Source organism: Syngnathus scovelli, unplaced genomic scaffold (genome assembly GCF_024217435.2).
Source record: "Syngnathus scovelli strain Florida unplaced genomic scaffold, RoL_Ssco_1.2 HiC_scaffold_272, whole genome shotgun sequence".
NCBI lineage: Eukaryota > Metazoa > Chordata > Actinopteri > Syngnathiformes > Syngnathidae > Syngnathus > Syngnathus scovelli.
The window spans coordinates 5,001-27,500 of record NW_026061365.1 but is presented as its reverse complement, the minus strand read 5'-3'; positions in this window follow the sequence as shown (position 1 = coordinate 27,500).

The window sequence follows — 22,500 nt, the reverse complement described above, 5'->3', positions numbered from 1 at the left end:
AAGAGGCGCGTCCGGGGATGAGGCAGCATCCTCGGACACCGGCCGGGAGCGCGCGGGCGCTGTGGAAGTAAGTACATCCGCTCCTGGTACCTAAAAATTCCTCCAGCGGCGGGCCCCGGGCCTAAACTTTCTCCGGGCCGCGCAACACGCACTTTCCGCCGGACACCGACGGAGGCAACGTCCCCCTCCTGCGGTGACAAAAAAAATCCACCCCTGGTACCTAAAAATTTCTCCAGCGGCGGGCCCCTGGCCTAAACTTTCTCCGGCCCGCGCAACACGCACTTTCCGTCGGACACGGACGGAGGCAACGTCCCCCTCCTGCGGTGACAAAAAAAATCCACCCCTGGTACCTAAAAATTTCTCCAGCGGCGGGCCCCTGGCCTAAATTTTCTCCGGCCCGCGCAACACGCACTTTGCGCCGGACGCCGGTCCCAAACCACCACCGCCGACCGCCACAAGGCGACAGCCACCATCCCCAAGCGCCATCCCCGACCGCCACAAGGCGACCGCCACCAGCCGACCGCCACAAGGCGACAGCCACCATCCCCAAGCGCCACCAGCCGACCGCCACCAGCCGACCGCCACAAGGCGACAGCCACCAACCCCAAGCGCCACCCCCGACCGCCACCAGCCGACCGCCACCAGCCGACCGCCACAAGGCGACAGCCACCATCCCCAAGCGCCACCCCCGACCGCCACCAGCCGACCGCCACCAGCCGACCGCCAGCAGCCGACCGCCACAAGGCGACAGCCACCATCCCCAAGCGCCACCCCCGACCGCCACCCCCCGACCGCCACCAGCCGACCGCCACCAGCCGACCGCCACAAGGCGACAGCCACCATCCCCAAGCGCCACCCCCGACCGCCACCCCCCGACCGCCACCAGCCGACCGCCACCAGCCGACCGCCACAAGGCGACAGCCACCATCCCCAAGCGCCACCCCCGACCGCCACCAGCCGACCGCCACCAGCCGACCGCCACCAGCCGACCGCCACAAGGCGACAGCCACCATCCCCAAGCGCCACCCCCGACCGCCACCCCCCGACCGCCACCAGCCGACCGCCACCAGCCGACCGCCACAAGGCGACAGCCACCATCCCCAAGCGCCACCCCCGACCGCCACCAGCCGACCGCCACCAGCCGACCGCCACAAGGCGACAGCCACCATCCCCAAGCGCCACCCCCGACCGCCACCAGCCGACCGCCACCAGCCGACCGCCACCAGCCGACCGCCACAAGGCGACAGCCACCATCCCCAAGCGCCACCCCCGACCGCCACCCCCCGACCGCCACCAGCCGACCGCCACCAGCCGACCGCCACAAGGCGACAGCCACCATCCCCAAGCGCCACCCCCGACCGCCACCCCCCGACCGCCACCAGCCGACCGCCACCAGCCGACCGCCACAAGGCGACAGCCACCATCCCCAAGCGCCATCCCCGACCGCCACAAGGCGACCGCCACCAGCCGACCGCCACCAGCCGACAGCCACCATCCCCAAGCGCCATCCCCAAGCGCCACCAGCCGACCGCCACCAGCCGACAGCCACCATCCCCAAGCGCCATCCCCAAGCGCCACCCCCGACCGCCACCAGCCGACCGCCACCAGCCGACCGCCACCGGCCGACCGCCACCGGCCGTTCGCGGTGTGCGCCGCCGTTCCCCAAGCACCCTCCGGGACGAAGCCGGAGCCAGAGAATAGCAGCGGCCGTGCGTAAAAGCTGCGGCCGGGCCTCGCGGAGGGTCCCCGGGCAGCGAGCTGCCGAGCCCCGGCCTCCAGCTTCCACCAGGTAATAGGACCGGGCGCGCGCAAAAGCTGCGGCCGGGCCTGGCGGAAGGTCCTCGGGCATCCAGCGAGATCACACGGCCCCCACCGGAGGCGGCTAGCGCCTCCGTAGAGTAGTGCCGGCCCGCGGAAGCGGCCGCCCGTCAGCCTGCGTTGCCGCTGGTCGAAAAATGCACAAAGTGCCAAACCCCATTCATTTACAACGGCGTGTCCGCCAGAGGGCGCACTTCCCCCGGCGGACCAGCCGGCGGCTCCTCCGTGAAAGCCTATCCGCCTGGCGGTGGCTCCGGGCCGGCCTGGATTCCGGACCGCCACCGCTCACTCGCGGGACCCTAATCGGCCCGCGGACCAGCCGGCGGGACCTCCGTGAAAGCCTATCCGCCTGGCGGTGCCTCCTGGCCGGCCTGGATTCCGGACCGCCACCGCTCACTCGCGGGACCCTAATCGGCCCGCGGACCAGCCGGCGGATCCTCCGTGAAAGCCTATCCGCCTTCGCCGGTTCCCCGGCCGGCCACGGGTGGCGAGAATCCGGCCTCCTCGCCCGGAGCGCGCTTCGACTTGGGCGAAAAATGCACCAAGTGCCAAACCCCATTCATTTACAACGGCGTGTCCGCCAGAGGGCGCACTTCCTCCGGCCGGCGGGGCTCGTTAGAGAGCGCGTCCGCCTTGGCCGGTTCCCCGGCCGGCCACGGGTGGCGAGAATCCGGCCTCCTCGCCCGGAGCGCGCTTCGACTTGGGCGAAAAATGCACTAAGTGCCAAACCCCATTCATTTACAACGGCGTGTCCGCCAGAGGGCGCACTTCCTCCGGCCGGCGGGGCTCGTTAGAGAGCGCGTCCGCTTTCGCCGGTTCCCCGGTCGGCCGCGAACGGCGAAAAGCCGGCCTCTTCCCCCGGAGCCCGGTGGGCGAATTTTTTTTTTTTTTTTTTTTTTTTTTTTTCAAAGTGCCAACGGCTCTCGCGCCGCGCTGCGTCCGCCTTCGCCGGTTCCCCGGTCGGCCCGAACGAGCGAAAATTCGGCCTCTTGCCCCGGAGCCCGGTCGGCGAATTATTTATTTATTTATTTATTTATTTATTTATTTTTCCAAAGTGCCAACGGCTCTCGCGCCGCGATGCGTCCGCCTTCGCCGGTTCCCCGGTCGGCCACGAACGGCCAAAAATCGGCCTCTCCCCCCGGAGCCCGGTCGGCGAATTATTATTTATTTATTTATTTATTTATTTATTTTTCCAAAGTGCCAACGGCTCTCGCGCCGCGATGCGTCCGCCTTCGCCGGTTCCCCGGTCGGCCACGAAGTATTGCGCATGATTATACGCGATGTTAATATTTATTTAATTATTAAATAAATACATACATGTGTTTATTAATGATATACGCGATGTTAATATTTATTTAATTATTACCTATATTATGAATAAACTAACGGTGATTTTACACGATTTGACTACATACGTGACCGTGATATAGTGCCGAGGGCTCCCGCGCCGTCACGCGTCCGCCTTGGCACGGGTCGCCCGCGGCAGCGAGCGTTCGGCTCGCGGGGGTCCGCGGGGTGTTATTAGGGAGTGCGGCAGCCGTGCCGAGGCTCCGGCCGGCCGCCGGAAGTCCCGCGGGGGAGCGTCGGAGCTCCGCGAGGCCGGCCGGGGAGCCTCTTAGTCATCGCCCGCGCTCGCGGTGGTCCCGGTCGCTTAAAGTGCCACGGGAGGCGTAGCGATGCGAGTGAGTGTGCGCAAAGTGCGAGAGGCGGTGCATTTACGCGCCGTGTCCGCGAGAGGGAGGCAATTCCCCGTTGCGACCTCCGGGAGATCAGCGGGCCGCCGAAAAGGCTCGGCCGGGGTGCCTGGAGCCTCCTCGGGCGTCGAGTTAGGAGGGGGGCGCGCGGAGAACCGGCTGGATGTCCCCTGGAAGCTCAGCGGGCCGTGGGAAAGGCTTGGCCGGGGTGCCGGAAGCCTCGGCCGGCTTAAAAGTGAGGAGGAAAGCGCGCGGAGAACCGGCCGGAGGTCCCCTGGAAGCTCAGCGGGCCGTGGAGAAAGCTTAGCCGGGGTGCCTGGAGCCTCGGCCGGCTTAAAATGTGAGGAGGAAAGCGCGCGGAGAACCGGCCGGAGGTCCCCTGGAAGCTCAGCGGGACGTGGGAAACGCTTGGCCGGGGTGCCGGAAGCCTCGGCCGGCTTAAAAGTGAGGAGGAAAGCGCGCGGAGAACCGGCCGGAGGTCCCCTGGAAGCTCAGCGGGCCGTGGGAAACGCTTGGCCGGGGTGCCGGGAGCCTCGGCCGGCTTAAAACGTGAGGAGGAAAGCACCGGGAGAACCGGCTGGAGGTCTTCTGGAAGCTCAGCGGGCCGCCGAAAACGCGTAGCCGAGGTGCCGGGAGCCTCCTCGGGCGTCAAAAGTGAGGAGCGACGCACCCCCGAGAACCGCCCGGGTCCTCCAGCCACCGTTGAAAAAGACGTCGAGTCAGGCTACCTTAAGAGAGTCACAGTTACTCCCGCCGTTTACCCGCGCGGAGCGTCATCGCCTCCGCGAACCGTCAAAAATAAATAAATACATAAATAAATGTCAAGTGAGCCTACCTTAAGAGAGTCGTAGTTACTCCCGCCGTTTGGCCGCTCAAAGTGTCATCGGAAGCGGACCCACGCAAGTAAGTGTGCGCAAAGTGCGAGAGGTGGTGTTTTTACTCGCCGCGTCCGCCAGAGGGAGGCAATTCCCCGCCGCGGCGGCACCGGCAGCTTCCGAGCGTCTCCCCGAGCGCTCGGAAGTCCGTGCGGGGGGGAGATGAGAGCCGTGCGAGGTACCAGGTGGAGCCGGACGGCGCGGTGCTTCCAAGCAGCCGATCCGCTGGGCTTGGAGCTATTTTCGGCCACTTGGCGCGCGAGCACGGCCTCCCGGGTGGTGCCGGGGGGTGGTGCGTGAGCGCGCCGGCCGCTGGAAGTCCCGCGGAGGAGCGCCGGAGCTCCGCGAGGCCGGCCGGGGAGCCTCTTAGTCGTCACCCGGGGCCGCCGGAGCACCGGGGGGTGGTGCGCGAGCGCGCCGGCCGCCGGAGGTCCCGCGGAGGAGCGTCGGAGCTCCGCGAGGCCGGGGAGCCTCTCGGTAATCACCCGGGGCCGGCGGAGCGTTATTCGGCCGCTCTGCGCGCGCGCGCACGGCCTCCCGGCGGTGCCGGGGGGTGGTGCGCGAGCGCGCCGGCCGCCGGAGGTCCCGCGGAGGAGCGTCGGAGCTCCGCGAGGCCGGGGAGCCTCTCGGTAATCACCCGGGGCCGGCGGAGCGTTATTCGGCCGCTCTGCGCGCGCGCGCACGGCCTCCCGGCGCCTCCGCGAACCGCCAAAATAAATGTCAAGTGAGCCTACCTTAAGAGAGTCACAGTTACTCCCGCCGTTTACCCGCGCGGAGCGTCATCGCCTCCGCGAACCGTCAAAAATAAATAAGTACATAAATGAATAAATGTCAAGTGAGCCTACCTTAAGAGAGTCACAGTTACTCCCGCCGTTTACCCGCGCGGAGCGTCATCGCCTCCGCGAACCGTCAAAAATAAATAAATACATAAGTAAATAGATGTCAAGTGAGCCTACCTTAAGAGAGTCACAGTTACTCCCGCCGTTTACCCGCGCGGAGCGTCATCGCCTCCGCGAACCGTCAAAAATAAATAAATACATGAATAAATAGTCAAGTGAGCATACCTTAGGAGAGTCGCAGTTACTCCCGCCGTTTACCCGCGCGGAGCGTCATCGCCTCCGCGAACCGTCAAAAATAAATAAATACATGAATAAATAAATGTCAAGTGAGCCTACCTTAAGAGAGTCACAGTTACTCCCGCCGTTTACCCGCGCAAAGTGCGAGAGGCGGTGTATTTACTCGCCGTGTCCGCGAGAGGGAGGTAACTCCCCGTTGCGACCTCCGGGAGAGCAACGGGCCGCCGAAAACGCTCAGCCGAGGTGCTGGAAGCCTCGGCCGGCTCGCAAAGCGAGGCGCGAGGCACCGGGAGAACCGGCTGGAGGTCCCCTGGAAGCTCAGCGGGCCGTGGGAAACGCTCAGCCGAGGTGCTGGAAGCCTCGGCCGGCTCACAAAGCGAGGCGCGAGGCACCGGGAGAACCGGCTGGAGGTCCCCTGGAAGCTCAGCGGGCCGTGGGAAACGCTTGGCCGGGGTGCCTGGAGCCTCGGCCGGCTTAAAAGTGAGGAGGAAGCGCGCGGAGAACCGGCTGGAGGTCCCCTGGAAGCTCAGCGGGGTGTGGGAAAAAGCTTAGCCGGGGTGCCGGAAGCCTCGGCCGGCTTAAAACGTGAGGAGGAAAGCACCGGGAGAACCGGCTGGAGGTCTTCTGGAAGCTCAGCGGGCCGTGGAGAAAGCTTAGCCGGGGTGCCGGAAGCCTCGGCCGGCTTAAAATGTGAGGAGGAAACCGGCTGGACGTCTTCTGGAAGATCAGCGGGCCGTGGAAAATGCTAAGCCGAGGTGCTGGTTGTCGAATAAGGCTCCGCCATCTCGTAGAAGGTGCTAATAAAGTTCATATCCGCTCGGCTGGAGGTAATTGGCCAGCGGACCGGCCGGCGGGACCTCCGTGACCGCCTATCCGCCTGGCGGTGCCTCCTGGCCGGCGTGCATTCCGGGCCGCGACCGCTCACTTACGGGACCCTGATTGGCCCGCGGACCGGCCGGCGGGACCTCCGTGACCGCCTATCCGCCTGGCGGTGCCTGCTGGCCGGCGTGCATTCCGGGCCGCGACCGCTCACTTACGGGACCCTGATTGGCCCGCGGACCGGCCGGCGGGACCTCCGTGACAGCCTACCCGCCTGGCGGTGGCTGCTGGCCGGCGCGGATTCCGGGCCGCGACCGCTAACTTACGGGACCCTAATTGGCCCGCGGACCAGCTGGCGGGACCTCCGTGACAGCCTACCCGCCTGGCGGTGCCTCCTGGCCGGCGTGGATTCCGGGCCGCGACCGCTAACTTACGGGACCCTAAACGGCCCGCGGACCAGCTGGCGGGACCTCCGTGACCGCCCATCCGCCTGCCGGTGCCTCCTGGCCGGCGTGGATTCCGGGCCGCGACCGCTAACTTACGGGACCATAAATGGCCCGCGGACCAGCTGGCGGGACCTCCGTGACCGCCTATCCGCCTGGCGGTGCCTCCTGGCCGGCCTGGATTCCGGGCCGCGACCGCTCACCTACGGGACCCTAAATGGCCCGCGGACCAGCCGGCGGGACCTCCGTGACAGCCTATCCGCCTCCCGGTGGCTGCTGGCCGGCGCGGATTCCGGGCCGCGACCGCTAACTTACGGGACCCCAATTGGCCCGCGGACCAGCCGGCGGGACCCCCGTGACCGCCTATCCGCCTTGGCCGGTTCCCCGGCCGGCCACGGATGGCGAGAATCCGGCCTCCTCGCCCGGAGCGCTCGTCGGCTTCGGCGAAAAATGCACTAAGTGCCAAACCCCATTCATTTACAATAGCGTGTCCGCCAGAGGGCGCAGTTCCCCCCGCGGACCGGCCGGCGGGACCTCCGTGACCGCCTATCCGCCTGGTGGTGGCTGCGGGCCGGCGCGAATTCCGGGCCGCGACCGCTAACTTACGGGACCCCGATTGGCCCGCGGACCAGCCGGCGGGACCTCCGTGACCGCCTATCCGCCTGCGCTGGTTCCCCGGCCGGCGCGAATTCCGGGCCGCGACCGCTAACTTACGGGACCCCGATTGGCCCGCGGACCAGCCGGCGGGACCTCCGTGACCGCCTATCCGCCTGCGCTGGTTCCCCGGCCGGCGCGAATTCCGGGCCGCGACCGCTAACTTACGGGACCCCGATTGGCCCGCGGACCAGCCGGCGGGACCTCCGTGACCGCCTATGCGCCTGCGCTGGTTCCCCGGCCGGCGCGAATTCCGGGCCGCGACCGCTAATTTACGGGACCCCAATTGGCCCGCGGACCAGCCGGCGGGACCTCCGTGACCGCCTATCCGCCTTCGCTGGTTCCCCGGTCGGCGTGTATTCCGGGCCGCGGCCGCTCACTTACGGGACCAAAATTGGCCCGCGGACCAGCCGGCGGGACCTCCGTGACCGCCTATCCGCCTGCGCTGGTTCCCCGGCCGGCGTGGATTCCGGACCGCGACCGCTAAATTACGGGACCCAAATTGGCCCGCGGACCAGCCGGCGGGACATCCGTGACCGCCTATCCGCCTTCGCTGGTTCCCCGGTCGGCCACAGATGACGAATATTCGGCCTCTCGCTCTGGAAGTCCTGCCGACTTAGCCGAAAATTTTCTAAGTGCCATCGGCTCTCGCTCGGAAAAGTGTCCGCCTCGTCTGGTTCCCCAGCTCGGCCTCAGAATTCGAAAATTCGGCCTCTCTGAGGTACCAGGGGTAGGCTTTATGTACTTGGTCCCCCCAGTTAGTGTACTCATCACTTTACCCCCCTTTCGCAAAATATAGTCGGCACGTATGTGCAGAACTGTTTATTTTCATTTTAAAAATTTTCTAAGTGCCAGCGGAAGCTGTCACACGAACTGTCCGAGCTACCACGGTGCCCATCCCGGGCAGTGACGGCAAAAGGCCGATGTGTGTTTGATGGAAGTCTGAATAATTTCTAAGTGCCAACGGCTCAACCGCCGTAAAGTGTCCGCCTCGGCTGGTTCTCCCGGTCGGCCCGAACGAGCGAAAATTCGGCCTCTTCCCCTGGAGGTCCGGAACATTTTGGCGAATATTTTCAAAGTGCCAACGGCTGTTGCGCCGTAAAGTGTCCGCCTCGGCTGGTTCTCCCGGTCGGCCCGAACGAGCGAAAATTCGGCCTCTTCCCCTGGAGGTCCGGAACATTTTGGCGAATATTTTCAAAGTGCCAACGGCTGTTGCGCCGTAAAGTGTCCGACCCGGCCGGTTCCTCCGGTCGGCCCGAACGAGCGAAAATTCGGCCTCTTCCCCTGGAGGTCCGGAACATTTTGGCGAATATTTTCAAAGTGCCAACGGCTGTTGCGCCGTAACGTGTCCGACCCGGCCGGTTCCTCCGGTCGGCGCCGAACGAGCGAAAATTCGGCCTCTTCCCCTGGAGGTCCGGAACATTTTGGCGAATATTTTCAAAGTGCCAACGGCTGTTGCGCCGTAACGTGTCCGACCCGGCCGGTTCCTCCGGTCGGCCCGAACGAGCGAAAATTCGGCCTCTTCCCCTGGAGGTCCGGAACATTTTGGCGAATATTTTCAAAGTGCCAACGGCTGTTGCGCCGTAACGTGTCCGACCCGGCCGGTTCCTCCGGTCGGCCCGAACGAGCGAAAATTCGGCCTCTTCCCCTGGAGGTCCGGACGACTTTGGCGAATATTTTCTAAGTGCGAACGGCTGTTGCGCCGTAACGTGTCCGACCCGGCCGGTTCCTCCGGTCGGCCCGAACGAGCGAAAATTCGGCCTCTTCCCCTGGAGGTCCGGACGACTTTGACGAATATTTTCTAAGTGCCAACGGCTGTTCCGCCGTAACGTGTCCGACCCGGCCGGTTCCTCCGGTCGGCCTGAACAAGTGAAAATTCGGCCTCTTCCCCTGGAGGTCCGGAACATTTTGGCGAATATTTTCTAAGTGCCATCGGCTCTTCCGCCGTAAGGTGTCCGACCCGGCCGGTTCCTCCGGTCGGCCTGAACGAGCGAAAATTCGGCCTCTTCCCCTGGAGGTCCTGTCAAGTTTAACGAATATTTTCTAAGTGCCATCGGCTCTTCCGCCGTAATGTGTCCGACTCGGCCGGTTCCTCCGGTCGGCCTGAACGAGCGAAAATTCGGCCTCTTCCCCTGGAGGTCCTGTCAAGTTTAACGAATATTTTCTAAGTGCCATCGGCTCTTCCGCCGTAAGGTGTCCGACTCGGCCGGTTCCTCCGGTCGGCCTGAACGAGCGAAAATTCGGCCTCTTCCCCTGGAGGTCCTGTCAAGTTTAACGAATATTTTCTAAGTGCCATCGGCTCTTCCGCCGTAAGGTGTCCGACTCGGCCGGTTCCTCCGGTCGGCCTGAACAAGCGAAAATTCGGCCTCTTCCCCTGGAGGTCCGTTCAAGTTTAACGAATATTTTCTAAGTGCCATCGGCTCTTCCGCCGTAAGGTGTCCGACTCGGCTGGTTCCCGATGTCGGCCAGAACAAGTGGAAACTCGGCCTCTTCCCCTGGAGGTCAGTTGAAGTTTAACGAATATTTTCAAAGTGCCAACGGCTGCTCCGCCGTAAAGCGTCCGACTCGGCTGGTTCCCGATGTCGGCCAGAACAAGTGAAAATTCGGCCTCTTCCCCTGGAGGTCCGTTCAAGATTAACGAATATTTTCTAAGTGCCAACGGCTGCTCCGCCGTAAAGCGTCCGACTCGGCTGGTTCCCGATGTCGGCCAGAACAAGTGAAAATTCGGCCTCTTCCCCTGGAGGTCCGTTCAAGATTAACGAATATTTTCTAAGTGCCAACGGCTCTTGCGCCGAAAAGCGTCCGCCTCGGCTGGTTCCCGATGTCGGCCAGAACAAGTGAAAATTCGGCCTCTTCCCCTGGAGGTCCGTTCAAGATTAACGAATATTTTCTAAGTGCCAACGGCTCTTGCGCCGAAAAGCGTCCGCCTCGGCTGGTTCCCGCGGTCGGACACAAAATGTGTCAATTCGGCCTCTCTGAGGTACCAGGGGAGGGCTTTATGTACTTGGTCCCCCCACTTAGTGTACTCATCACTTTACCCCCCTTTCGCAAAATATAGTCGGCACGTATGTGCAGAACTGTTTATTTTCATTTTAAAAATTGTCTAAGTGCCAGCGGAAGCTGTCACACGAACTGTCCGAGCTACCACGGTGCCCATCCCGGGCAGTGACGGCAAAAGGCCGATGTGTGTTTGATGGAAGTCTGAATAATTTCTAAGTGCCAACGGCTCAACCGCCGTAAAGTGTCCGCCTCGGCCGGTTCTCCCGGTCGGCCCGAACGAGCGAAAATTCGGCCTCTTTCCCTGGAGGTCCGGAACATTTTGGCGAATATTTTCTAAGTGCCAACGGGTGCTCCGCCGTAAAGTGTCCGCCTCGGCTGGTTCCCCCGGTCGGCCAGAACAAGTGAAAATTCGGCCTCTTCCCCTGGAGGTCCGGAACATTTTGGCGAATATTTCCTAAGTGCCAACGGCTGTTCCGCCGTAAAGAGTCCGACTCGGCTGGTTCCCGATGTCGGCCAGAACAAGTGAAAAATCGGCCTCTTCCCCTGGAAGTCCGGCCGAGTTAAGGCAAATATTTCCTAAGTGCCAACGGCTGTTCCGCCGTAAAGGGTCCGACTCGGCTGGTTCCCGATGTCGGCCAGAACAAGTGAAAAATCGGCCTCTTCCCCTGGAAGTCCGGCCGAGTTAAGGCAAATATTTCCTAAGTGCCAACGGCTGCTCCGCCGTAAAGCGTCCGACTCGGCTGGTTCCCGATGTCGGCCAGAATAAGTGGAAATTCGGCCTCTTCCCCTGGAGGTCCGTTCAAGATTAACGAATATTTTCTAAGTGCCAACGGCTGCTCCGCCGAAAAGCGTCCGACTCGGCTGGTTCCCGATGTCGGCCAGAACAAGTGAAAATTCGGCCTCTTCCCCTGGAGGTCAGTTGAAGTTTAACGAATATTTTCTAAGTGCCAACGGCTGTTCCGCCGTAAAGAGTCCGACTCGGCTGGTTCCCGATGTCGGCCAGAACAAGTGAAAATTCGGCCTCTTCCCCTGGAGGTCAGTTGAAGTTTAACGAATATTTTCTAAGTGCCAACGGCTGTTCCGCCGTAAAGAGTCCGACTCGGCTGGTTCCCGATGTCGGCCAGAACAAGTGAAAATTCGGCCTCTTCCCCTGGAAGTCCGGCCGAGTTAAGGCAAATATTTCCCAAGTGCCAACGGCTGTTCCGCCGTAAAGGGTCCGACTCGGCTGGTTCCCGATGTCGGCCAGAACAAGTGAAAAATCGGCCTCTTCCCCTGGAAGTCCGGCCAAGTTCGGCGAATATTTCCTAAGTGCCAACGGCTGTTCCGCCGTAAAGAGTCCGACTCGGCTGGTTCCCGATGTCGGCCAGAACAAGTGAAAATTCGGCCTCTTCCCCTGGAAGTCCGGCCGAGTTAAGGCAAATATTTCCTAAGTGCCAACGGCTGTTCCGCCGTAAAGAGTCCGACTCGGCTGGTTCCCGATGTCGGCCAGAACAAGTGAAAAATCGGCCTCTTCCCCTGGAAGTCCGGCCAAGTTCGGCGAATATTTCCTAAGTGCCAACGGCTGTTCCGCCGTAAAGAGTCCGACTCGGCTGGTTCCCGATGTCGGCCAGAACAAGTGAAAATCCGGCCTCTTCCCCTGGAAGTCCGGCCGAGTTAAGGCAAATATTTCCTAAGTGCCAACGGCTGTTCCGCCGTAAAGAGTCCGACTCGGCTGGTTCCCGATGTCGGCCAGAACAAGTGAAAATCCGGCCTCTTCCCCTGGAAGTCCGGCCGAGTTAAGGCGAATATTTCCTAAGTGCCAACGGCTGCTCAGCCTTAAAGTGTCCGACTCGGCTGGTTCCCGATGTCGGCCAGAACAAGTGAAAATCCGGCCTCTTCCCCTGGAAGTCCGGCCGAGTTAAGGCGAATATTTCCTAAGTGCCAACGGCTGCTCAGCCTTAAAGTGTCCGACTCGGCCGGTTCCCGATGTCGGCCAGAACAAGTGAAAATCCGGCCTCTTCCCCTGGAAGTCCGGCCGAGTTAAGGCAAATATTTCCTAAGTGCCAACGGCTGTTCCGCCGTAAAGGGTCCGACTCGGCTGGTTCCCGATGTCGGCCAGAACAAGTGAAAAATCGGCCTCTTCCCCTGGAGGTCCGGAACATTTTGGCGAATATTTCCTAAGTGCCAACGGCTGTTCCGCCGTAAAGTGTCCGCCTCGGCTGGTTCCCGATGTCGGCCAGAACAAGTGAAAATCCGGCCTCTTCCCCTGGAGGTCCGGAACATTTTGGCAAATATTTCCTAAGTGCCAACGGCTGCTCCGCCGTAAAGTGTCCGACTCGGCCGGTTCCCCCGGTCGTCCAGAACAAGTGAAAATCCGGCCTCTTCCCCTGGAAGTCCGGCCGAGTTAAGGCAAATATTTCCTAAGTGCCAACGGCTGCTCAGCCTTAAAGTGTCCGACTCGGCTGGTTCCCGATGTCGGCCAGAACAAGTGAAAATCCGGCCTCTTCCCCTGGAAGTCCGGCCGAGTTAAGGCGAATATTTCCTAAGTGCCAACGGCTGCTCAGCCTTAAAGTGTCCGACTCGGCTGGTTCCCGATGTCGGCCAGAACAAGTGAATATTCGGCCTCTTCCCCTGGAGGTCCGGAACATTTTGGCAAATATTTCCTAAGTGCCAACGGCTGCTCCGCCGTAAAGTGTCCGACTCGGCTGGTTCCCGATGTCGGCCAGAACAAGTGAAAATCCGGCCTCTTCCCCTGGAAGTCCGGCCAAGTTCGGCGAATATTTCCTAAGTGCCAACGGCTGTTCCGCCGTAAAGAGTCCGACTCGGCTGGTTCCCGATGTCGGCCAGAACAAGTGAATATTCGGCCTCTTCCCCTGGAGGTCCGTTCAAGATTAACGAATATTTTCTAAGTGCCAACGGCTGCTCCGCCGTAAAGCGTCCGACTCGGCTGGTTCCCGATGTCGGCCAGAACAAGTGAATATTCGGCCTCTTCCCCTGGAGGTCCGTTCAAGATTAACGAATATTTTCTAAGTGCCAACGGCTGCTCCGCCGTAAAGCGTCCGACTCGGCTGGTTCCCGATGTCGGCCAGAACAAGTGAAAATTCGGCCTCTTCCCCTGGAGGTCAGTTGAAGTTTAACGAATATTTTCTAAGTGCCAACGGCTGCTCCGCCGTAAAGCGTCCGACTCGGCTGGTTCCCGATGTCGGCCAGAACAAGTGAAAATTCGGCCTCTTCCCCTGGAGGTCAGTTGAAGTTTAACGAATATTTTCAAAGTGCCAACGGCTGCTCCGCCGTAAAGCGTCCGACTCGGCTGGTTCCCGATGTCGGCCAGAACAAGTGAAAATTCGGCCTCTTCCCCTGGAGGTCCGTTCAAGATTAACGAATATTTTCTAAGTGCCAACGGCTCTTGCGCCGAAAAGCGTCCGCCTCGTCTGGTTCCCGCGGTCGGACACAAAATGTGTCAATTCGGCCTCTCTGAGGTACCAGGGGTAGGCTTTATGTACTTGGTCCCCCCACTTAGTGTACTCATCACTTTACCCCCCTTTCGCAAAATATAGTCGGCACGTATGTGCAGAACTGTTTATTTTCATTTTAAAAATTGTCTAAGTGCCAGCGGAAGCTGTCACACGAACTGTCCTAGCTACCACGGTGCCCATCCCGGGCAGTGACGGCAAAAGGCCGATGTGTGTTTATGGAAGTCTGAATAATTTCTAAGTGCCAACGGCTCAACCGCCGTAAAGTGTCCGCCTCGGCTGGTTCTCCCGGTCGGCCCGAACGAGCGAAAATTCGGCCTCTTCCCCTGGAGGTCCGGAACATTTTGGCGAATATTTTCAAAGTGCCAACGGCTGCTCCGCCGTAAAGTGTCCGCCTCGGCTGGTTCCCCCGGTCGGCCAGAACAAGTGAAAATTCGGCCTCTTCCCCTGGAGGTCCGGAACATTTTGGCGAATATTTTCAAAGTGCCAACGGCTGCTCCGCCGTAAAGTGTCCGCCTCGGCTGGTTCCCCCGGTCGGCCAGAACAAGTGAAAATTCGGCCTCTTCCCCTGGAGGTCCGGAACATTTTGGCGAATATTTCCTAAGTGCCAACGGCTGCTCCGCCGTAAAGTGTCCGACTCGGCTGGTTCCCCCGGTCGGCCAGAACAAGTGAAAAATCGGCCTCTTCCCCTGGAAGTCCGGCCGAGTTAAGGCAAATATTTCCTAAGTGCCAACGGCTGCTCAGCCTTAAAGGGTCCGACTCGGCTGGTTCCCGATGTCGGCCAGAACAAGTGAAAATTCGGCCTCTTCCCCTGGAAGTCCGGCCGAGTTAAGGCAAATATTTCCTAAGTGCCAACGGCTGCTCCGCCGTAAAGCGTCCGACTCGGCTGGTTCCCGATGTCGGCCAGAACAAGTGAAAATTCGGCCTCTTCCCCTGGAGGTCCGTTCAAGATTAACGAATATTTCCTAAGTGCCAACGGCTGTTCCGCCGTAAAGAGTCCGACTCGGCTGGTTCCCGATGTCGGCCAGAACAAGTGAAAAATCGGCCTCTTCCCCTGGAAGTCCGGCCGAGTTCGGCGAATATTTCCTAAGTGCCAACGGCTGTTCCGCCGTAAAGAGTCCGACTCGGCTGGTTCCCGATGTCGGCCAGAACAAGTGAAAATCCGGCCTCTTCCCCTGGAAGTCCGGCCGAGTTAAGGCAAATATTTCCTAAGTGCCAACGGCTGTTCCGCCGTAAAGGGTCCGACTCGGCTGGTTCCCGATGTCGGCCAGAACAAGTGAAAAATCGGCCTCTTCCCCTGGAAGTCCGGCCGAGTTCGGCGAATATTTCCTAAGTGCCAACGGCTGTTCCGCCGTAAAGAGTCCGACTCGGCTGGTTCCCGATGTCGGCCAGAACAAGTGAAAATCCGGCCTCTTCCCCTGGAAGTCCGGCCGAGTTAAGGCAAATATTTCCTAAGTGCCAACGGCTGTTCCGCCGTAAAGAGTCCGACTCGGCTGGTTCCCGATGTCGGCCAGAACAAGTGAAAAATCGGCCTCTTCCCCTGGAAGTCCGGCCGAGTTCGGCGAATATTTCCTAAGTGCCAACGGCTGTTCCGCCGTAAAGAGTCCGACTCGGCTGGTTCCCGATGTCGGCCAGAACAAGTGAAAATCCGGCCTCTTCCCCTGGAAGTCCGGCCGAGTTAAGGCAAATATTTCCTAAGTGCCAACGGCTGTTCCGCCGTAAAGGGTCCGACTCGGCTGGTTCCCGATGTCGGCCAGAACAAGTGAAAAATCGGCCTCTTCCCCTGGAAGTCCGGCCGAGTTCGGCGAATATTTCCTAAGTGCCAACGGCTGTTCCGCCGTAAAGAGTCCGACTCGGCTGGTTCCCGATGTCGGCCAGAACAAGTGAAAATCCGGCCTCTTCCCCTGGAAGTCCGGCCGAGTTAAGGCGAATATTTCCTAAGTGCCAACGGCTGTTCCGCCGTAAAGGGTCCGACTCGGCTGGTTCCCGATGTCGGCCAGAACAAGTGAAAAATCGGCCTCTTCCCCTGGAAGTCCGGCCGAGTTCGGCGAATATTTCCTAAGTGCCAACGGCTGTTCCGCCGTAAAGAGTCCGACTCGGCTGGTTCCCGATGTCGGCCAGAACAAGTGAAAATCCGGCCTCTTCCCCTGGAAGTCCGGCCGAGTTAAGGCGAATATTTCCTAAGTGCCAACGGCTGTTCCGCCGTAAAGGGTCCGACTCGGCTGGTTCCCGATGTCGGCCAGAACAAGTGAAAAATCGGCCTCTTCCCCTGGAAGTCCGGCCGAGTTCGGCGAATATTTCCTAAGTGCCAACGGCTGTTCCGCCGTAAAGAGTCCGACTCGGCTGGTTCCCGATGTCGGCCAGAACAAGTGAAAATCCGGCCTCTTCCCCTGGAAGTCCGGCCGAGTTAAGGCGAATATTTCCTAAGTGCCAACGGCTGCTCAGCCTTAAAGTGTCCGACTCGGCTGGTTCCCGATGTCGGCCCGAACGAGCGAAAATTCGGCCTCTTCCCCTGGAGGTCCGGAACATTTTGGCGAATATTTCCTAAGTGCCAACGGCTGCTCCGCCGTAAAGTGTCCGACTCGGCTGGTTCCCGATGTCGGCCAGAACAAGTGAAAATCCGGCCTCTTCCCCTGGAAGTCCGGCCAAGTTCGGCGAATATTTCCTAAGTGCCAACGGCTGCTCCGCCGTAAAGAGACCGACTCGGCTGGTTCCCGATGTCGGCCAGAACAAGTGAAAATTCGGCCTCTTCCCCTGGAGGTCAGTTGAAGTTTAACGAATATTTCCTAAGTGCCAACGGCTGCTCCGCCGTAAAGTGTCCGACTCGGCTGGTTCCCGATGTCGGCCAGAACAAGTGAATATTCGGCCTCTTCCCCTGGAGGTCCGGAACATTTTGGCAAATATTTCCTAAGTGCCAACGGCTGCTCCGCCGTAAAGAGTCCGACTCGGCTGGTTCCCGATGTCGGCCAGAACAAGTGAAAAATCGGCCTCTTCCCCTGGAAGTCCGGCCGAGTTCGGCGAATATTTCCTAAGTGCCAACGGCTGTTCCGCCGTAAAGAGTCCGACTCGGCTGGTTCCCGATGTCGGCCAGAACAAGTGAAAATTCGGCCTCTTCCCCTGGAGGTCCGTTCAAGATTAACGAATATTTTCTAAGTGCCAACGGCTGCTCCGCCGTAAAGCGTCCGACTCGGCTGGTTCCCGATGTCGGCCAGAACAAGTGAAAATTCGGCCTCTTCCCCTGGAAGTCCGGCCGAGTTAAGGCAAATATTTCCTAAGTGCCAACGGCTGCTCAGCCTTTAAGTGTCCGACTCGGCTGGTTCCCGATGTCGGCCAGAACAAGTGAAAATCCGGCCTCTTCCCCTGGAAGTCCGGCCGAGTTAAGGCAAATATTTCCTAAGTGCCAACGGCTGCTCAGCCGTAAAGGGTCCGACTTGGCTGGTTCCCGATGTCGGCCAGAACAAGTGAAAATTCGGCCTCTTCCCCTGGAGGTCAGTTGAAGTTTAACGAATATTTTCTAAGTGCCAACGGCTGCTCCGCCGTAAAGTGTCCGCCTCGGCCGGTTCACCCAGTCGGCCAGAACAAGTGAAAATTTGGCCTCTTCCCCTGGAGGTCCGGAACATTTTGGCGAATATTTTCTAAGTGCCAACGGCTGCTCCGCCGTAAAGCGTCCGACTCGGCTGGTTCCCGATGTCGGCCAGAACAAGTGACAATTCGGCCTCTTCCCCTGGAGGTCCTTTCAAGTTTAACGAATATTTTCTAAGTGCCAACGGCTGCTCCGCCTTAAAGCGTCCGACTCGGCTGGTTCCCGATGTCGGCCAGAACAGGTGAAAATTCGGCCTCTTCCCCTGGAGGTCCGTTCAAGTTTGGCGAATATTTTCTAAGTGCCAACGGCTGCTCCGCCTTAAAGTGTCCGACTCGGCTGGTTCCCGATGTCGGGCAGAACAAGTGACAATTCGGCCTCTTCCCCTGGAAGTCCGGCCGAGTTTGGCGAATATTTTCTAAGTGCCAACGGCTGCTCCGCCGTAAAGAGTCCGACTCGGCTGGTTCCCGATGTCGGCCAGAAAAAGTGACAATTCGGCCTCTTCCCCTGGAGGTCCTTTGAAGTTTAGCGAATATTTTCTAAGTGCCAACGGCTCTTGCGCCGAAAAGCGTCCGCCTCGGCTGGTTCCCGCGGTCGGCCGTAATAGGCGAAAATTCGGCCTCTTCCCCTGGAGCGACCTCCAAATTTGGGCGAAATTTTTTCTAAGTGCCTAAAGGTACCAGGGGTTGGGGTACCAGGGGTGCATTACCAACTGGTCTTTTGTCAACCCATGTACTTTTTCTAGAGTACATGGGTTGGTCCCCCCACTTAGTGTACTCATCACTTTACCCCCCTTTCGCAAAATATAGTCAGAACGAGCATGGGGGACGCAATTGTTTTCCATGCAAATCAATTGGGCCTGGTCCGAGCGCTGGTAACGGCCGCCAGCAAGCGTCCCCTGCTCGGATAGCAGAACTGAAGAAGGCACGGCACTTCCAGAGAGAGAGAGAGAAAATTTTCTAAGTGCCACATTTCTCAAAAATTTTCAAAGTGCCACATCTCTCAAAAAATTTCTAAGTGCCACATCTCTCAAAAAATTTCTAAGTGCCACATCTCTGAAAAAATTTCTAAGTGCCACATCTCTGAAAAACTTTCTAAGTGCCACATCTCTGAAAAATTTTCTAAGTGCCACAGCACGGCTGTGAAATATTCAAAGTCCTACAGGCATTGGCAGAATCCGCGGACGGCCGTCTGCTCCCGGCGGCCGCCGCGAAGCTACTACCCCCTCCCGGGGACGGCTGTCTGCTCCCGGCAGCCGTCCTTACCCCCCTCCCCCGTTTGCACCGCCTGAAGTTAGACCCGCCTTGGTAGGGCCCCCACCGGCCCCGGCTCGCCGGCGTTGGGTGGACGGTTCCTGCCCACTTGCGGGTCCCGGTCGCTTGGCAACCGACCGGGGAGGACCAGCCGCCTCCTTAAACACAGGCTGGAAGGGAAATCCGATCAAGCTACGGAGGACCGGCCGCCTCCATAAACTCAGGCCGGAAGGGAAATCCAATCAAGCTACGGAGGACCGGCCGCCTCCATAAACACAGGCCGGAAGGGAAATCCAATCAAGCTACGGAGGACCGGCCGCCTCCATAAACTCAGGCCGGAAGGGAAATCCGATCAAGTTACGGAGGACCGGTCGCCTCCCTAAACACAGGCCGGGCAAAAATCCACGAATGGCCCGTCAAGGGTAGAAGGTCATCCAAGGAAGGAGGTACCGGCCGCCTCCTTAAACACAGGCCGGGCAAAAATCTGCGAATGGCCCGTCAAGGGTAGTAGGTCATCCAAGAAAGGGGGTACCGGCCGCCTCTATTAACAGGCCGGGCAAAAATCTGCGAATGGGCCCGTCAAGGGTAGTGGGTCATCCAAGGAAGGAGGTACCGGCCGCCTCCTTAAACACAGGCCGGGCAAAAATCTGCGAATGGCCCGTCAAGGGTAGTAGGTCATCCAAGAAAGGGGGTACCGGCCGCCTCTATTAACAGGCCGGGCAAAAATCTGCGAATGGGCCCGTCAAGGGTAGTGGGTCATCCAAGGAAGGAGGTACCGGCCGCCTCCTTAAACACAGGCCGGGCAAAAATCTGCGAATGGCCCGTCAAGGGTAGTAGGTCATCCAAGAAAGGGGGTACCGGCCGCCTCTATTAACAGGCCGGGCAAAAATCTGCGAATGGGCCCGTCAAGGGTAGTGGGTCATCCAAGGAAGGAGGTACCGGCCGCCTCCTTAAACACAGGCCGGGCAAAAATCTGCGAACGGTCCGTCAAGGATTCTGGCTCATCCAAGAAAGGGGGTACCGGCCGCCTTACTAACAGGCCGGAGTACAGGGGGCGAAAGGCTGTCGATGGGGAAGGATCGGGGCCACGGCTAATCTAGCGATGCCCGCGTCGGGCGGTCACTCCGACGAATGAGCGGGGCCGAATCCGGCGCGAGGCGGCCTTCAGGCACGTGGTTCGAGACGACCTCACCCGGCTCTAGCCCGGAGGATCGGAGGCAACGGCCGTCTCCTTAAGCTAAGGCCGGACGAAAATCTGCGGATGCGGTCCATCCAAGGCAGACGGAGGTACCGGCCGCCTCGGTAAACAAAGCCCGGGCAAAAATCTGCGAATGGTCCGTCAAGGATTCTGGCTCATCCAAGGTGGGGGTACCGGCCGCCTCTATTAACAGGCCGGAGTACAGGGGGCGAAAGGCTGTCGATGGGGAAGGATCGGGGCCACGGCTAATCTAGCGATGCCCGCGTCGGGCGGTCACTCCGACGAATGAGCGGGGCCGAATCCGGCGTAGGCGGCCTTCAGGCACGTGGTTCGAGACGACCTCACCCGGCTCTAGCCCGGAGGATCGGAGGCAACGGCCGTCTCCTTAAGCTAAGGCCGGACGAAAATCTGCGGATGCGGTCCATCCAAGGCAGACGGAGGTACCGGCCGCCTCGGTAAATAAAGCCCGGGCAAAAATCTGCGAACGGCCCGTCAAGGGTTCTGTCTCATCCAAGAAAGGGGTACCGGCCGCCTCAGAGGCCGGAGCGAAGGGGGCGAAAGGCTGTCGATGGGGAAGGATCGGGGCCACGGCTAATCTAGCGATGCCCGCGTCGGGCGGTCACTCCGACGAATGAGCGGGGCCGAATCCGGCGTAGGCGGCCTTCAGGCACGTGGTTCGAGACGACCTCACCCGGCTCTAGCCCGGAGCGAATATCATCTCCAAGGTGTGGAGGCAACGGCCGTCTCCTTAAGCTAAGGCCGGACGAAAATCTGCGGATGCGGTCCATCCAAGGCAGACGGAGGTACCGGCCGCCTCGGTAAATAAAGCCCGGGCAAAAATCTGCGAACGGCCCGTCAAGGGTTCTGTCTCATCCAAGAAAGGGGTACCGGCCGCCTCAGAGGCCGGAGCGAAGGGGGCGAAAGGCTGTCGATGGGGAAGGATCGGGGCCACGGCTAATCTAGCGATGCCCGCGTCGGGCGGTCACTCCGACGAATGAGCGGGGCCGAATCCGGCGTAGGCGGCCTTCAGGCACGTGGTTCGAGACGACCTCACCCGGCTCTAGCCCGGAGCGAATATCATCTCCAAGGTGTGGAGGCAACGGCCGTCTCCTTAAGCTAAGGCCGGACGAAAATCTGCGGATGCGGTCCATCCAAGGCAGACGGAGGTACCGGCCGCCTCGGTAAACAGAGGCCGGGCGAAAATCTGCGAATGGTCCGTTAAGGATTCTCTCTCATCCAAGGAAGGGGTACCGGCCGCCTCTATTAACAGGCCGGAGCACAGGGGGCGAAAGGCTGTCGATGGGGAAGGATCGGGGCCACGGCTAATCTAGCGATGCCCGCGTCGGGCGGTCACTCCGACGAATGAGCGGGGCCGAATCCGGCGCGAGGCGGCCTTCAGGCACGTGGTTCGAGACGACCTCACCCGGCTCTAGCCCGGAGCGAAAAAAACACTCTTATAACCTGACCGACATGCGCCCATGACCCGCCTTGGTAGGGCCCCCACCGGCCCCGGCTACCGCCGGCGTTGGGTGGACGGTTCCTCCCCACTTGCGGGTCGCACTCCAGCGCTACGGCCGCCGCGCGAGCGCGCGCCCCGCGCCGCCCGCGCAGGCCTAGCGCGAACCGTACGGCAGCGAAACCGAGACGCCCCGGCTCAACCTCACCCAGAGGCCATCCACGGAGGCCGAGCGCGCGATCCGACTTGCGGCACGCCACGTGGGCGTCCGCCGGCCGCGCCGGTCGACCGCGAAACCGATTTCTCAAAGACCACGCCCGAGTCCCAACCTCCGCACATATCCGCACACGCCTTCCCGACCACCGCGAAGCGGGAGGCGTCTATCGTGGCCGCCGGGGCGTATGACCCCTCCGCGTGAGGCGTGCGGGCTCGGGGGGGCCGCAACGACCGAGTCTGACTCGGACGGGGCGCAGCTTCCCTCCCGGTCGCAGCATCAGCGCCGAACGCGCGACGTCACCAGCCCCCCGGAACGGTTCGTCGGGAGCGCGGCAATGGCCCACATCTCACCTCGCCAGCCGGCCGCAGCGGGCCGCGCCGAACCGAGTCTGACTCGGGGTGCGCACAGTCCCGTCTGGGTCACGGAGGCGACGAGCTGTGACCGCCACCGTCGCCCCTTCGTCCTTCCGGATCCCCCCAGCGCCGGCAAAACTCCGCATCCTGGCCGCATCGCGTGACCGGGCGGGCCGCAACGACCGAGTCTGACTCGGACGGGGCGCAGCTTCCCGCCTCGGGCCATCGCAAAGCGTGCCTCGCGCGGGCAAAGTCGCCGGCGCAGCGCCGCGCCCCTCGACAAGAGCGAGCCTCAGCCGGGCCGCGACGACCGAGTCTGACTCGGACGGAGCGCAGCTTCCCGCCTGGGTTACCGCTAGTCGCCGGGCCGACGGCGCCCATCCCCGGACCCCGCCGTTCCCTCGCGGTTTATCCTAAGCCGCCTGCCTTAGCCCAACCGACGTGCCAACCCCCCCGTTGCCGAGTTCGCTCTTCCCGAGCCGCGTCCCCCCGACAATTCCGTCCGTGACCGTCCCGCCCCGCGGCGATCCGCTCTGCCCCAGCAGCCGGCGAGTCAGCGTCCTACGGGTCTGATCTGGCCGCAGTCCGAGCTCCGGGCAGGCACAGCGGCGT